We start from the raw sequence: 14070 nt of genomic DNA, 5'->3' as shown, positions 1-14070 counted from the left end.
GGCAGAGGTTGCAGTGAGCCGAGATGACACCACTGCATTCCAGCCTGGGTAACAGAGTGAGACTCCGTCTCAAAAAAAAAAAAAATCAAAACAATATCCAAAAAATTCAAGGCAACAAAATCTCAATCTTCTCATGCTCAAAAAACTGGTTCAGCTTTTGGCCTGTTCAGATTTTTTTCCCAATATATATGGTAATATATTTTTTTTAAGTTATTTTAAGTTACAATTAGAGAAGAAAGTAGGAAAAACTTATTTTATCTACTCTATCCATTTTCCTTTGCTTTGAATTAATTTTGTAGACTTTTTTAAAGTATTAGATTCTCAATTGCACATTTAATAGTCCTTTAGTGGTGCAATTCTAATTACATAAAATAAGACAGAGAGAGAACATTGATTTCTTCTTATAGAAGATTCAGAGCTGACTTAAATACACTAAATCTCAGGAAGAGCTGAAAATTGCTGTCAACAGGGAAGCGATGGGTTTAGAAAAAGGTTAGTTAATTGGTGATTTTATCTTATTATCTGTTATTGGTTTTCAAAGTAACAAAATCAATCTTGCAACAAATGTGTCTGAGTTGTCCTGAACATTACATGAAAAAGATGAGCTCACAAAATCAATGAAGCATATTACTTCTAAGTCAGTACTTAAAAGAGAAAAAAAAACCCAATATATTCAGACTGAGAGTTAAGACATATTTAGATGAAACAATCTACCAGACAGAAGAGCCTTAGAGCAAAAAGAAAAAAGTTGACAGAATCTCCATTAATAAAAAAACAACTTTTGCTCACTGTGCAAAACGTAGAAAATATAAAGAAGTATAAAGAAGAAAATTTGCGGGAGGCTGAGGCGGGAGAATCGCTTAAACCCGGGAGGCGGAGGTTGTGGTGAGCCGAGATCGCGCCATTGCACTCCAGCCTGGGCAACAAGAGCGAAACTCCATCTCAAAAAAAAAAAAAAAAAAGAAGAAGAAAATTAAAATAATAATCTCATACCCAGAGGTAATCTCTGCTAATATTTTTGTTGTTGCATTTCATATTTATCTATAAATACACGCAATATTCACAAAATTAGGATCAGAGAACACATTCTTTTCTAGCTTAAAATAACTCTATAATGCACTTTCCCCCCAACTCTGAGGCTATTCTTATAATATTAGATTTTTGATGGCTCTTTATGTTATATTTACAGCTTTTTAGCATTATAATAACACTGTGATAAACAATCTTGTCAATATAACTTTATCTGTGCTTACTATGTTAAATAACATTGAAAGAGAAAAATTCCCTACCCGCATTGGGAAATTTCCATCTATTCCTTTTATAGCACATTAACTAACTGTTTTATCAATATCTGTCACTGATCACTCATCTATTTCTGATTACATTGGGTAAAAAAGAATATGTGAGTCAAAATTCATATGGTAAGTTGTAATAGTATGTTGTCTCATAGGGGGAAGATGGCATTACTGACTCAAAGTTTACAAGAGGGGAAACTCTGGAGTGTTTTTGGTGACAATCTGATGCCCTCTTACCCAGCAGCATAGTCCTGAGGTATGGCTGACCTTCTAGATATGGAATGGTTTCAAAACGCAGCCTAAGCAGGCAATCCGAGCCCCAAAGTCTGACCTGGGTGAACTATTTAAACAACACTAATTATTCTGAAAGGATTCTGTGTCTCTGTTTTATAATAATCAACAACCATCATCATAAATAAATTATAATATTATTTAACATATAATAACATAACATCCCAGTACTTACAGTGTGCCAGGAATTGCATTAAAGCTCTCTACCGAGATCTCACTCTATCCTCACAACCACTCTATGTAGACAGCACAGCACCCCATGCTGTTATTATTCCCATTAGCAGATGGGGACACAATTAAAGAACTTGCTCAATATCACACTGAGATAAGTAATGGAACCAGTGCCACATCGGTCCAACACCAAAGTCCAGCATCTTGAAATCACCAGCCTACACTGACTCGAAGGTTTTCTTCCTTTTAGTCTCAGTACACAAATGACAATCAGAGGGTGAAAGAGGCAGAACTCAGGCTGAATGCCTGAATTGGAAGGAACTATAGGGAGAGCTGGGATGAATTTTCCACACTTTACACATCAGAAAACCATGCCTCTGAGCTTCTTGCCCAAGCTTCTTGCCCAGGGTCACAGAGCTGATTAGTGGCAAAGGTGGACCAGAACTTGGGGACCCTGACTCCCAGTCCAGGGCATTGTCTCCATACTCTACTGCCTCCCTTACTGGTGTGGTTAGGATCTCAGGTGCTGTAAGCTCCTGGGGGCAGCTCCCCCAGAGTAGAAGTAGAGTGGGATCTTGGGACTAATATGTGTGATCGCAGCCCAGCTCAGTTGCTGACTTGCTTCATGACCTTGGATATGTTTTAAACAACTATGGGTATGTCACAGTGATGATGGGGAAATTAAAACAAGAAAATGCATGTAAATGTTTACTACATATTCAGCCCTCAATAGTCAGTCATCTTATTATCATCATTAATTTAACATTTGCAAGAGGAAGAAGGAATTCTGGGGCCTTTCATCTTAGAAGCTCAACGAGGAGACTCAGTCATATTTCCAACCATTTCAGGCTATGGAAACTTTTGCCTTGTTTTTATAACCTGCAACTGGCACCCTTTGGTGTGGTGCCCACAATAATAAAAAGAAAATATTTTTTAAGATCCCAAGTGATACCTCACTTACTCTTATAAAAAGAAATGTCTGTATCATCTTGCCACACACTGTACTAATAAATCCCCCAACTGAGAAAAGACCCCGCTCCCCCAAAACACCAAAAAAAGGCTGTTCTTAACTCTTCAGCTCTTCCCTTTATGAAAAGAATATGTGTGACATTAAAAAAATATATATAATATTTGGTCTCTGCTCCCAGTTCCTGACATAAGGCTCCTAAAACTCTAGGAGCATCTTTTTTCCCTCATATATGGTCCTAAATCCCTTGGAGTTTCCTAGTGATAGGAGTGTCTTTTGTTCTAATGAGGTAACTCTTGGTGGGCTCCTGGATAGCTTCAAGATGAGGGCTGCGCACCAGAAAAACCAAGGCATGATTACAAGCTTGGAACTTTAAGCCCCACCCACCATCCTCGGGGAGGGTGGGGGGGGCGGGAAGGAACTGAAGACTGACTAAATTAATCACGCTGAGGTGATGAAGGCTCAATAAAAATTCCTCAACTATGAGGTACACAGAGCTTCTGGGTGAATGAACACAAGGAGGTGCTGGGAAGGTGGTCACCCAGAGAGGGTATGGAATCTCCACACCTCTTTCCCCACACGTTGCTCTATGCACCTCTTCATCTGGCTGTTCATTTCCGTCCTTTATCATAAACTGGTAAAGTAAGTAAAGTGTTTCCCTGAGTTCTGTGAGTCCATTAGAGCAAATGATTGAACCTCAGAAGAGAGTCATGAAGACCCCCATTTGTAGCCAATTTGGTCAGAAATACCAAAGGCCCAGGACTTGTGATTGGTGTCTGAAGTGGGAGCAGTCCTGTGGCACCGAGCCCCTACTTAACCCGTGGTGTCTGATGCTAGCTCCGGGTGGAAAATGTCAGAATTGTGTTATAAAACACCCAGTTGGTGTCAGGAGAGACAGAGAATAGATTGTTGGTGTGGAAAACCCCCACACATTTGGTGTTGAAAGTGTTGTGAGCGTAGAGGAAACAGTTTTTTTTTTTTTCTTTTAATATTCACATCCTTTCCACTGTGGCATTATTATCACACCCCATCAAGATGTCAGAACATTCTCAGAGTTAAATTCTTTCATGCTAAAACACTGCTGAGCTATTTATGTCCATTCTTTTTTTAAACTGAGATATAATTCACATGCCGTAACATTTATTTTCTAGGCTGGGCACAGTAGCTCGCATCTATAATCCCAGCACTTTCAGAGGCTGAGGTGGGAGGCGCACCTGAGCCCAGGAGTTTGAGACTGCAGTGGGCTATGATTGCGCCACCACACTTCAGCCTGGGCGACAGAGTGAGACCCTGTCTCTTTTCTTTTTTTTTTTTTTAACTTTCTAAAGTGTACAGTTTAAAGTATACAATTTATGCTCACTTCAGCAGCATATATACTAAAATTGGAATGATACAGAGAAGATTAGCATGGCCCCTGCGCAAGGATGACATATACATTTGTGAAGCATTCTGTATTTTTTAAAAAACAAGAACAAAAAAAATAAAGTGTACAATTCAGTGGTTTTTAGTATATTCAGAGTTGTGTAACTATCACCGTAATCAATTTCAGAACATGTAGATCACCTCCTAAAACATGTAACCCTGTATACGTTGGCCACCACTCCACTCTCCCAGTCCCTCTCATCCAGGCCCTGACAATACTAGTCTACCTTCTATCCCTAAGGATTTGCCCCATGCTGGACATTTCATATAATGGGATCATAGAATATGTGGCCTTTTGTGTCTGGCTTCTTTCACTCAGCATAATGATTTAAAGGTTTATCAATGTTGTAATATGTATGACTACTTCATTTCTTTTTAATAGCTGAATAATATTCCATTGTATGTATACACCACATTTTGTTTATTCATCAGTTGATGGACATTTGGATTGTTTACATTTTTGGGCTGTTATGAATAATGTTATTATGAGCATTTGGATAAAATTTTTGTGTGAATGTATATTTTCACTTCTCTTGGACATATAACTAGTAGTGGATTGTTGGATCATGTGATAACTCCTACGTTTAGCATTTGGAAGACATTCCAATGGTTTCCTACAGGGGTTGTCCCAATTTAAGTTCCCACCAGCAATGCTTGGGGCTTCAATTTCCCCACATCCTTGTCAACACTAGTTTTCTTTTTACTTTTTTTTCCCCAATTATCTATCCTAGTGGGTGAAGTGGTACCTTATAGTTTTAAATATATATATATATAGTTTTAAATATATATAAATATATATATTAAGTACACAATTTTAAATACATATAAATATATAGTTTTAAATATATAGTTATATATATTTATATAAATAGATAAATAAATATAAATATAAATAAACATATATATATAGAGAGAGAGAGAGAGACAGGGGTCTTGCAATGTTGACTAGGCTGGGCTTGAACTCCTAGCCTCAAGCAATCTTCCCACCTTGGCCTCCTAAAATGTTGGGATTAGAGGCATGAGTCACCATTCACCATGCCCGTCCTGTACTTTGTGGTTTTGATGTTAATGTTCCTAATGACTAATGATGCTGTGCATCTTTTCATGTGCTTAATGGCCATTTGTACATTTTCTTTAGAGAAACGCCTATTCAAGTCCTTTGCCCATTTTTGAATTGTGTTGTTGGCTTTTCTGTTGTTGAATTTTAGTTCTCTATATATTCTGGCTATTAACCTCTTATTATATATGTGATTTGCAAATACTTTCTTCCATTCTGTAGGTTGCCTTTTTACTCTGTTGATAGTGTCCTTCGACGCAGAAAAGTTTTTAATTCCAATTTATCTATTTTTTCGTTTGTTACCTGTACCTTTGGTATATATCCAAGAAATCATTGCCAGACCCATATCGTGAAGCTTTTCCTCTCTACATTTTCTATGAATTTTATAGTTCTAGGTCTTCTGTGTAGGTCTTTGATTCATTCTAAGTTAACTTTTATACATGGTGCAAGGTAAGGATCCAACTTCATTGTTTGGCATGTGGATATCCAGTTTCCCCAGAACCATTTACTGGAAGGCTTGTTCCTTCCCCACTGAATGGTTTTGGCATCTTTGTTGAAAATTATTTGACCATATATGTTAGAGTTTATTTTTGGGCTCTGTGTTCTATTCCATCGGTCTTTACGTCTGTCTTTATGCCTGTATCACAATATTTTGGTTACTACAGCTCTGTAGTAAGTTTTGAAATGAGAAATCTTTTAAAAAATTATTTTGGCTATTCTGGGTTCCCTGTTCATTCCTGCAAAAAAGACAGGTTGAATTCTATACAGATTGTACTTAATTCTACAGATTGCTTTGCAAATATATTGCCATTCGAACAATGCTAAATCTTCCATTTCATGAATACAGGATGTCTTTCCATTTGTTTAGGTCTTTAACAATTTCTTTCAACAATATCTTGTAGTTTTCAATATATAATAAGTCTTGCACTTTTTTTGTTAAATTTATTCCTAAGTATTTGCTTCGTTTTCATACTACTATAAATGGATTTTTTTCTTGATTTCATTTTTGGATTGTTAATGGCTGGTTTATAGAAATATATCAGATCTTGTATGCTGCAACCTTGCTGAACTCATTTGTTAATTCTAATAGTGTTTTAGTGTATTCCTTAGGATTTTCTATGTATAAGTACATCATCTGACAATAGAAATGGTTTTACTTCTTCTTTTCCTATCTGGATGCCTTTTATTTATTTTTGCTGCCTAACAGCCCTGGCTAGAACTGACAGTACATCATTTTTGGTTCTTGATCTTAGGTGGAAAGTTTTCAGTCTTTCACCAGTATGCATGATGTTAGCTGTGGGCTTTGCATAGATGCACTTTATCAGGTTGGGGAAGTTCCTTTCTATTTCTATTTTGTTGAGTGTTTTTTTCATAAAAAGATGTTGGATTTTGTGAAATGGTTTTTCTATGTCTATTGAGATGTCCATGTGGTTTTTGTCCATTGTTCTAGTAATGTGATATATTGCATTGATTGATTTTCATGTTTAATTCTATATTCATTTTTACATGAATATATTCCATGTTTAAGTATGGTCTAACTGAGAAGAGCTTTGTACAAGACCAACAGACATTTACTGTCGTTTTGCAATTCTGGCTCTAACTTGGACCTGTATTTTGGACAAGAACAGATGGTAAACTGCAACGTGACTGTAACCATGACTTCATATCATAAACAATCTGATATTTTTAAAAATTATGTTTGTTTCAAAGAAAGAAAATATATATTTTGAAAGTAATGTTGAACATGCACCTTTTATTGTTGTTTGTTATTATAATCACATTTTCAACCTTTGATGATATGAGTATCAATTAAAATAGCTCTACGACCTAAAACCAGTGCATGGTATTTCTGATTTTGAACATACTATTGCAGAAATAACCTGTACCAGACTTTGGGTAGGTCAAGTCACTTAAGTTAATGAGAAAAACACATATGGACTTGGAATTTTTTTCCCCTATAAAAGGCACCAGTAATAATGATACTGATAAAATTATTTGCTTAACATTTACCGAATGTGCTGCTTAGCTATCTAAGTACATTACTTGAAAGTTTTTATTTAAGTATCTTATTCAATTCCATCAGCAACTCCGTGGCTGATGTACAATTAGTATTCCATTTTACAGATGAGGAAACTCAGAGATGTTAAGTAACTTGTCCAAATATTCACAGGTAGTTAACTAATGAGGCCAGAATTCTGAATCACATGCGGGTGACTCCAAAGCCCAGGCTTTTAACCATTTGTTGTAGTTTGGGCACCAGAGTTTAAATTATGAGGGAACTCATAATTGTTCATTTTCCATTTTCAACTGAAATGGGACCAAAACCTAGAAGGTCATAGATTTGCAGCGTTCCACTTGTTGAGCAAATGCTATTACACATTTAGTACTCATTGTGTACTTACTATGTGGATTCCACCTATGCGATGTATCTAATCTAGCAATAAACAAGGTTGTATAGGAGCTGTTTTATATTTAACTATGCAGTTAATAAGTTTTTAAGCTATGTTTGATGATTCAAGTAGAAAATCTTTATTGACAAAGTCAAACCCACTTCTGCTGTCCAGAAGCTCTTTAGTTTAATTAAGTCCTATTTGTCTATTTTTGTTTTTGTTGCATTTGCTTTTGAGGACTTAGTCATAAATTTTTCGCCTAGGCCAACATCCAGAGGGTTTTTCCTAGGTTTTCTTCTAGGGCTTTTATAGTTTGAGGTCTTACATTTAAGTCTTTAATCCATCTTGAGTTAATTTTTATATATGGTGAGAGGTAGGGGGTCCAGTTCCATTCTTCTTTATATGGCTAGCCAGTCAAACCCACTTCTCATAGGAACAAAACGACTATGCTAAAGTGTCTAGTGGTTCATTTTGGGATAGTATGACTGGGTGTGTTAAAATCACCACAGAGTTGTTTTGTGGAGGGGGCTTGGGAAACTACAACTTTAAGCCCAACTCCAAGGACCTTCTTTGCGTCTTGGCTCAGGACACTACCTTATTGTGGCTTTCTTCTTAACTCTCCAGCCATGGTGCTCATTTCTGGCCCCCTTGCAGCCTTTCAGCCTGAAAGTTCTCAGTCCTTTGCACACCCCTCTCTCATCCTAAGAAAGCTCACCTCAAGTTGTAACCATCACAGTTAAGCACATGGCTTATAAATGTGTGACTCTGGTTTTGACCTCTCGCCCCAATAAAATCCTAATGCTTCTGTTGGCATTCTACTTGAATGTCCCAGCATCTCAAAGTCAAGATATCCAAACTTGATCTAACTTTTCACGTTCTTTTTATAGCACAACCTTCATTTCCCCAGGACCAAAATCTTGGAGGTATTTGTTATTCTTTCATGTCTTGGGCTAAGTTTGCATCCATTTGCCCACCTGTTGTCTTGAGAATTGGTCCCTTCATGTATATTCTCATTGCTTTCCTTTGACTTCCACCCAAGTGAGTATTTGCAACAAGCTCTTGATTGTCCTATGCTGTGAAAGACCAAGGGGAGTCCTTATGGAACCCACTATTGGCCAAAGTCCAGGGGATTAGATGGGCTGTTTGGCCTTGTGAGAGACGATTTCCATGATGGCAGTGGGAGGTGGGAGGATGGAGGCAAATTAGACATGTAAAGAAAATGCACATGAATGATACAGGTCTGGGGGAGACCTCAAATTTCCTTCCTGAGGTCAGTTTCTTTCTGATTTGGTATAAAACAGTTTTGGACATGGAGGAACAGCTGCTGGCCTCTCTCTGGGGAGCCTGAGCAGTACAGACAAAGGAGGTGTTGGCCCCCACAGCTGACTATGGACAGCTCAGACTGCCGGAACCTGGTATCTGTGAACTCCCATGCCCACTGGACTGATGCCAGCTCTCACTGCGCAAATCAGGGCTGCAGGCCTTAGAGTCCCAGGCACCTTCATTCACTGCACATGCTTCCTCCAACCAGAGGCCTCCCCAGGGCTCCATATCATATAAAGGAGAGTGCTCAGAGGCATGAGCTCTGAAGTGGGATGTACTCAAGTTCAAATCCTTGCTTAGATACTCCCTAGATGCTCAACCCTCTAATTAATCACTCAGAACAGCAGGCCATCTGGTCAACATCCTGTGAACTCCCAGCTAGAAGGATTGCAAAACATCATGGAAAATAGGAGATGATACAGCAGAATATCAATTTCCCTAAACTCTTCACAGATGAGATAGCGGAAATGAATTTCCCTAAACTCCTCACAGGTAAACTATCCTATGTGGCTGGAACAAATACTTTGGTGTGCCTCTGAGTGGAAGTGGACTGGGATCACTATATCTTCTTCAAACAGTCTGCTAAAACAAGGGAACCTACTAAGCCTAACCACAGGGCCTTGGGCTTGTAGACTGAGGCAGGAAAGTTTGGGGTTCAGGACAACAAAGGATCTGAAGTCACCAGCTATCTTCTCTCTCCTCAGTCTCCTTCTTAAATAATTGAAATTGTAGGGGCATAAACTTAGCCCCTAAGTCTCAGTTTTCCCATTTTTGAAATGAGGATTATGATTCCACCCTGCCAGGTTGTTTTGAGAAGTACAGAAGACATGCATACAACACTCAGCACAGCAATGGGGCCGTAATGGAAGGCTCGTGTGTTTCTGCATGACCTCCACGTAGGCTGTCATATACACCGGGAGTGTGTTAACATCTACTTGTTTATAAGCACATGAAAGTTAGCAACGGGGGGAGACAGGTCATTTATACACATAAGACAGGTGGCTCGTTCACTCCGTTGGAGTCCTAATTACTCACTGGCCAGTTATTTCTTTCAGGGCAATTTCCTTTTTGTCTACAGTTACAGATATAAATATAAAAAATACAAGAAGATACTACTTTGAGACAGCAGGTGAATCATATCTAATTACTCTGTAGTCCCTTCACCTGAAGGGACCCGATTGCCCAGCCCCTGCTGTCTCTGAAGGAAAAACCATCAACCAGAACTTCCTTCTGGTCACTCTGAGTGGGTTTTATCATTGTTGAATATGGACTCTGGGCACCAAAGAGAATCTTCAAACATTTTCTCAATGGATGGGAATTGCGGGATTTTAAAGTTGACCTTGAAACTGAATGAGACCAAGGGACTCAAAGACAGAAGGCAGAGAAGAAAAGATTAAGGTTGTATAGCCAGAACTAGAACCTAGGTTTTTATCTGGGAATTTTATTTTAAAAAACACAGTTTCTATCACTTCTCGGCCTTTTGGGCTAAGATCAAGTGTAAAAAACACAGTTTCTGACCCGAAGTCTCAGGTGAGGCTTGAGATTCTGATGGTTCTGGGCCCACACTTTTAGTTGCAAGAGGGTTGATGCTGGTAAAGCACTTAGAACAGTTTATGACATGTAGTGCATGATTCAATAAAAGGCAGTTATTATTGCTGTTGTTTTTATTACCTGCAGCGACTGAGCTGCATGTAGCTCTCAGAAATTGAGAAATGGCATTTGGGTTTAGAAGTCAGTTTTCTGTGAACTTGATTGGCTCAGATCAGTCAAGGCTCAAAGACTGATTCAAGTAGCCTGTGTGAACTGACCACACCAAGATTTTGAAGTCAAAATCTTGGGCTGCTCTGGCTATGCTGACTGTGCCAAGAGCACTCAAATGCACTGACTCAGGGGAGGAGTTTAGCAGCATGGACCCCTTGGCACACATGGGTAGATTTTTTACAGTGGTGCTGTGTCATAGTAAAAATATCTCCATTCTTAACTGTCTCTAATTTTCATTACATTTCATTTTTCTTCCAGTGATGCTAAATCTTCAGGACTAGTCCTTTCAGTATAACCAGTGTCAAGGTAGAGTAGAACGAACAGGGCCAAGGGGATTAAAGACTTGGGGTGCTGTGTGAGAAGTTAGAAAGTTCTGGAATAGACATGGCAGCCATGGTAGCCAACTCTTCTCAGACAACTGGTTTAATCACTCCAAGTCCAGACATTCAGGGCAGAAGCAACGAAGAGAATAAGCACTGGAGGTCCTACAAGTGGAATCCATTGGCAAGGCTGATCTGTGACCCACTTTTGATAAATGAGGTATGACGTCTATGCTTTGCTGAACATATCTGTTTCTGTGTTTCTGTGTGTCTATATATCCTTTCCTTCCTTTTCCCTTTCCTTCCACTTCCTATAGTCCCTTTTCCTACCCTCTCTTCCTTCCATCCTTTCTCTCTTTGCCTTGGAAAGGAAAATTTTGCATTAAAAAATTCCAACTTTCTCATGGTTGAGCTAGAGAAGGAGAAAAGGGATTTATTTGCCTGTGCATGATCCAACTGAGCTAGGGAGGAAGACCAGAGAGAACTTTCAGGGAAGGTGAGAACTGATTGTGGCTGATACACCTTGGAATAGTGATAAGGCCCACGTGTGAATGGACGAAATGAACCTTGAAGGCAAGAGTCGGGAGTAGCTGCTGTCCTGGATCCCTATCCTCCCAAGATTTGCCCTGATCTAGGGCCCAGTGCACCTGCAAACCAGGATGCCCATTCCAGCTCCATTTCTCAAGGCCCCCTGCATGTTCTCCTCTCCTGCCAAACTTAACCCCTCCAGCTCCCATCCTGAGACACATCCTGCAGCTAAGCCTTTGTTCTTGCCATTTCTGAGTGCCTTCTTTGCTCTGTCTCCACTGTCTTTGGACAGTGTTCTAATCACTTTATAGTCATTAATTTACTTTTTATCCCATTATAATTACCTGAGGCAAGTGTCTGCATTGTCCTATTTTACAGATAAGATGATGAAACTTAGAAGAGAGGAGTTAGTAGATCATGCAGTTTCTATGTGATTGATCTGGGACTTAGGTCTATCTGTCATCAAACTCCACATTCTCAATCACCAATCTTTGCCTTTTGTGTATCATGCTGCAATGTAACCACTGGTTCATGTCTGTCTCTCTGTTAAGCAAAATCAACTCCTAGAATTAAGAACAGTGCTTCATTTCATTTTTTTCATCCCTAGCTAGAACAGGGGTGGCAGGCATTCTGCAAATGTTTCCTATATTGTGCTGCATTCTATTATATTTCCTACAGGTAGACTAGAGGCAGGGTAAGAGCTCCATGATAGTTCAGATCACGCTTCTGTGAGATATGGATTTGTGACCATCTAGGGCTTGGTTCTTAGCTGCTCTGCGCTTTGGTTTCCCATCTCTATGCCCATCTCCATCTGTAACAGACTGTGAATATCAGGGACCCAGGGTATTATTTCATTCTTCTTCAATCCAGTCCCCTCCACTGTCACCATATAGTGCCTAGCATAGCGTCCAGTCCACAGCAGGCACTCAATTGACTATTTATTGGATGAATGAACATTCATAATTCTCTAATCTCTAATCTGCCTCCCCAAATTTTTTTTCTCTCTCTTTCTTTCTTTCTCTTTTTTTCTTATTCTTTCCTTCCCTCCCTCCCTCCCTTCCTTCCTTCCCTTTCTTTCTCTCTCCCTCTCTCCCTCCCTCCCTCTCCTTTCTTTCTCTCTCTCTCCTTCTGTCTCTCTCTCTCTCTTCTTTTTTTTTTTTTTTTTTTTGAGACGGAGTCTTGCTCTGTCGCCCAGGCTGGAGTGCAGTGGCCGGATCTCAGCTCACTGCAAGCTCCGCCTCCCGGGTTTACGCCATTCTCTGCCTCAGCCTCCCGTGTAGCTGGGACTACAGGTGCCCGCCACCTCGCCCAGCTAGTTTTTTGTATTTTTTTTAGTAGAGACGGGGTTTCACCGTGTTAGCCAAGATGGTCTTGATTTCCTGACCTTGTGATCCGGCCGTCTCGGCCTCCCAAAGTGCTGGGATTACAGGCTTGAGTCACTGTGCACAGCCTCTTTTTTTTTTTTTTTTTTTTTTTGGCAAGGTGTCCCTCTGTTGCCCAGGCTGGAGTACAGTGGTGCCATCTTGGCTCACTGCAACCTCCACCTCCTGGGTTCAAGTGATTCTCCTGCCTCAGCCTCCCAAGTAGCTGGGATTACAGGCCCCTGCCACCACACCCGGCTGATTTTTGTAGTTTTAGTAGAGACAGAGTTTCGCCATGTTGGCCAGGCTGTTTTCACATTCCTGACGTCAGATGATCCACCTGCCTCAGCTTCCCAAAGTGCTGGAATTACAGGTATGAGCCACCATGCCTGGCTCTGCCTCCTCAACATAAAAAAAAAAAAAAAAAAAACTGGGAGAAAAAGAGTCTGAAAATGATGCCACTTAACTGTTGGGGGAGAGACACTCAATGTTTCTCTACATTATGCTTATAGGAAACTAAATGATGAGGCTGGAAAGAGTGACAAAGGATATTGAAAACAGAAATAAGGTTGGGAACTTACCAAGACCCTGTCCATGGAAAATGTGAATGCTACCTGGAACCTTTCCAGTCCAGTTCCTGAATCTTTTGTAACAAAAGGTCTAACTTGGGCTTTACTATCCCATTAGCAGGGAAAATATAGTATGGTATATGTTATAGGTTCAAAACACAATCAATTTGTGGATTTGCCACTGAGGCATTAAGACTTTTGAGAAAAGAACAAAGGAAAGCACAGATAAAGCGTCATCAGACTTGAGCTAGGCAGCCAAAACAAGACATTAACCCACTCAAAGACCCTTGAGGCCTCCAGCCTTTCCCCTTGGATAACTCTGAAAGGCATCCAGTGAGTTCCAACTTGGGCAGGGGTTTGTTTATTCTGCTTGGTTCAAGTCAGGGCTACGAATCCCTAATGGTTTTCATGTCCCTAAAGGTTTTCCACATTTGGGCAAGATCTATGTTTTACGTAAGCCTGGAGAAGGCCTCGCTCCCAGTTGCTCTGGCTGTGCCGACTGCGCTGAGAACACTCAAATGCACTGACTCGGGGGAGGAGTTTAGCAGCACAGACCCCTTGGCACAAGGCGGGAGATTTTTTACAATGGTGCTGTGTCATAGTAAAAATGCCTCC

At 39.9% G+C, this 14070-nt stretch overlaps 1 protein-coding gene and 1 non-coding gene across 3 annotated transcripts in view; one reads left to right on the top strand and one right to left on the bottom strand.

Annotated features, from left to right (window-relative positions):
• The window catches only part of LOC117091955 (1-phosphatidylinositol 4,5-bisphosphate phosphodiesterase epsilon-1), a 245213-nt gene that overhangs the window by 162246 nt on the left and 68897 nt on the right, over positions 1-14070 (bottom strand). The window lies entirely within an intron of this gene.
• On the top strand, positions 4077-4183 carry LOC117092038. The gene has a single exon (XR_004440608.1). It is a non-coding gene; the product is annotated as a U6 spliceosomal RNA (small nuclear RNA).

This window comes from Trachypithecus francoisi, unplaced genomic scaffold (assembly GCF_009764315.1).
Source record: "Trachypithecus francoisi isolate TF-2019V2 unplaced genomic scaffold, Tfra_2.0 Contig01436, whole genome shotgun sequence".
NCBI lineage: Eukaryota > Metazoa > Chordata > Mammalia > Primates > Cercopithecidae > Trachypithecus > Trachypithecus francoisi.
This window is presented reverse-complemented; position numbering and strand designations above follow the sequence as displayed.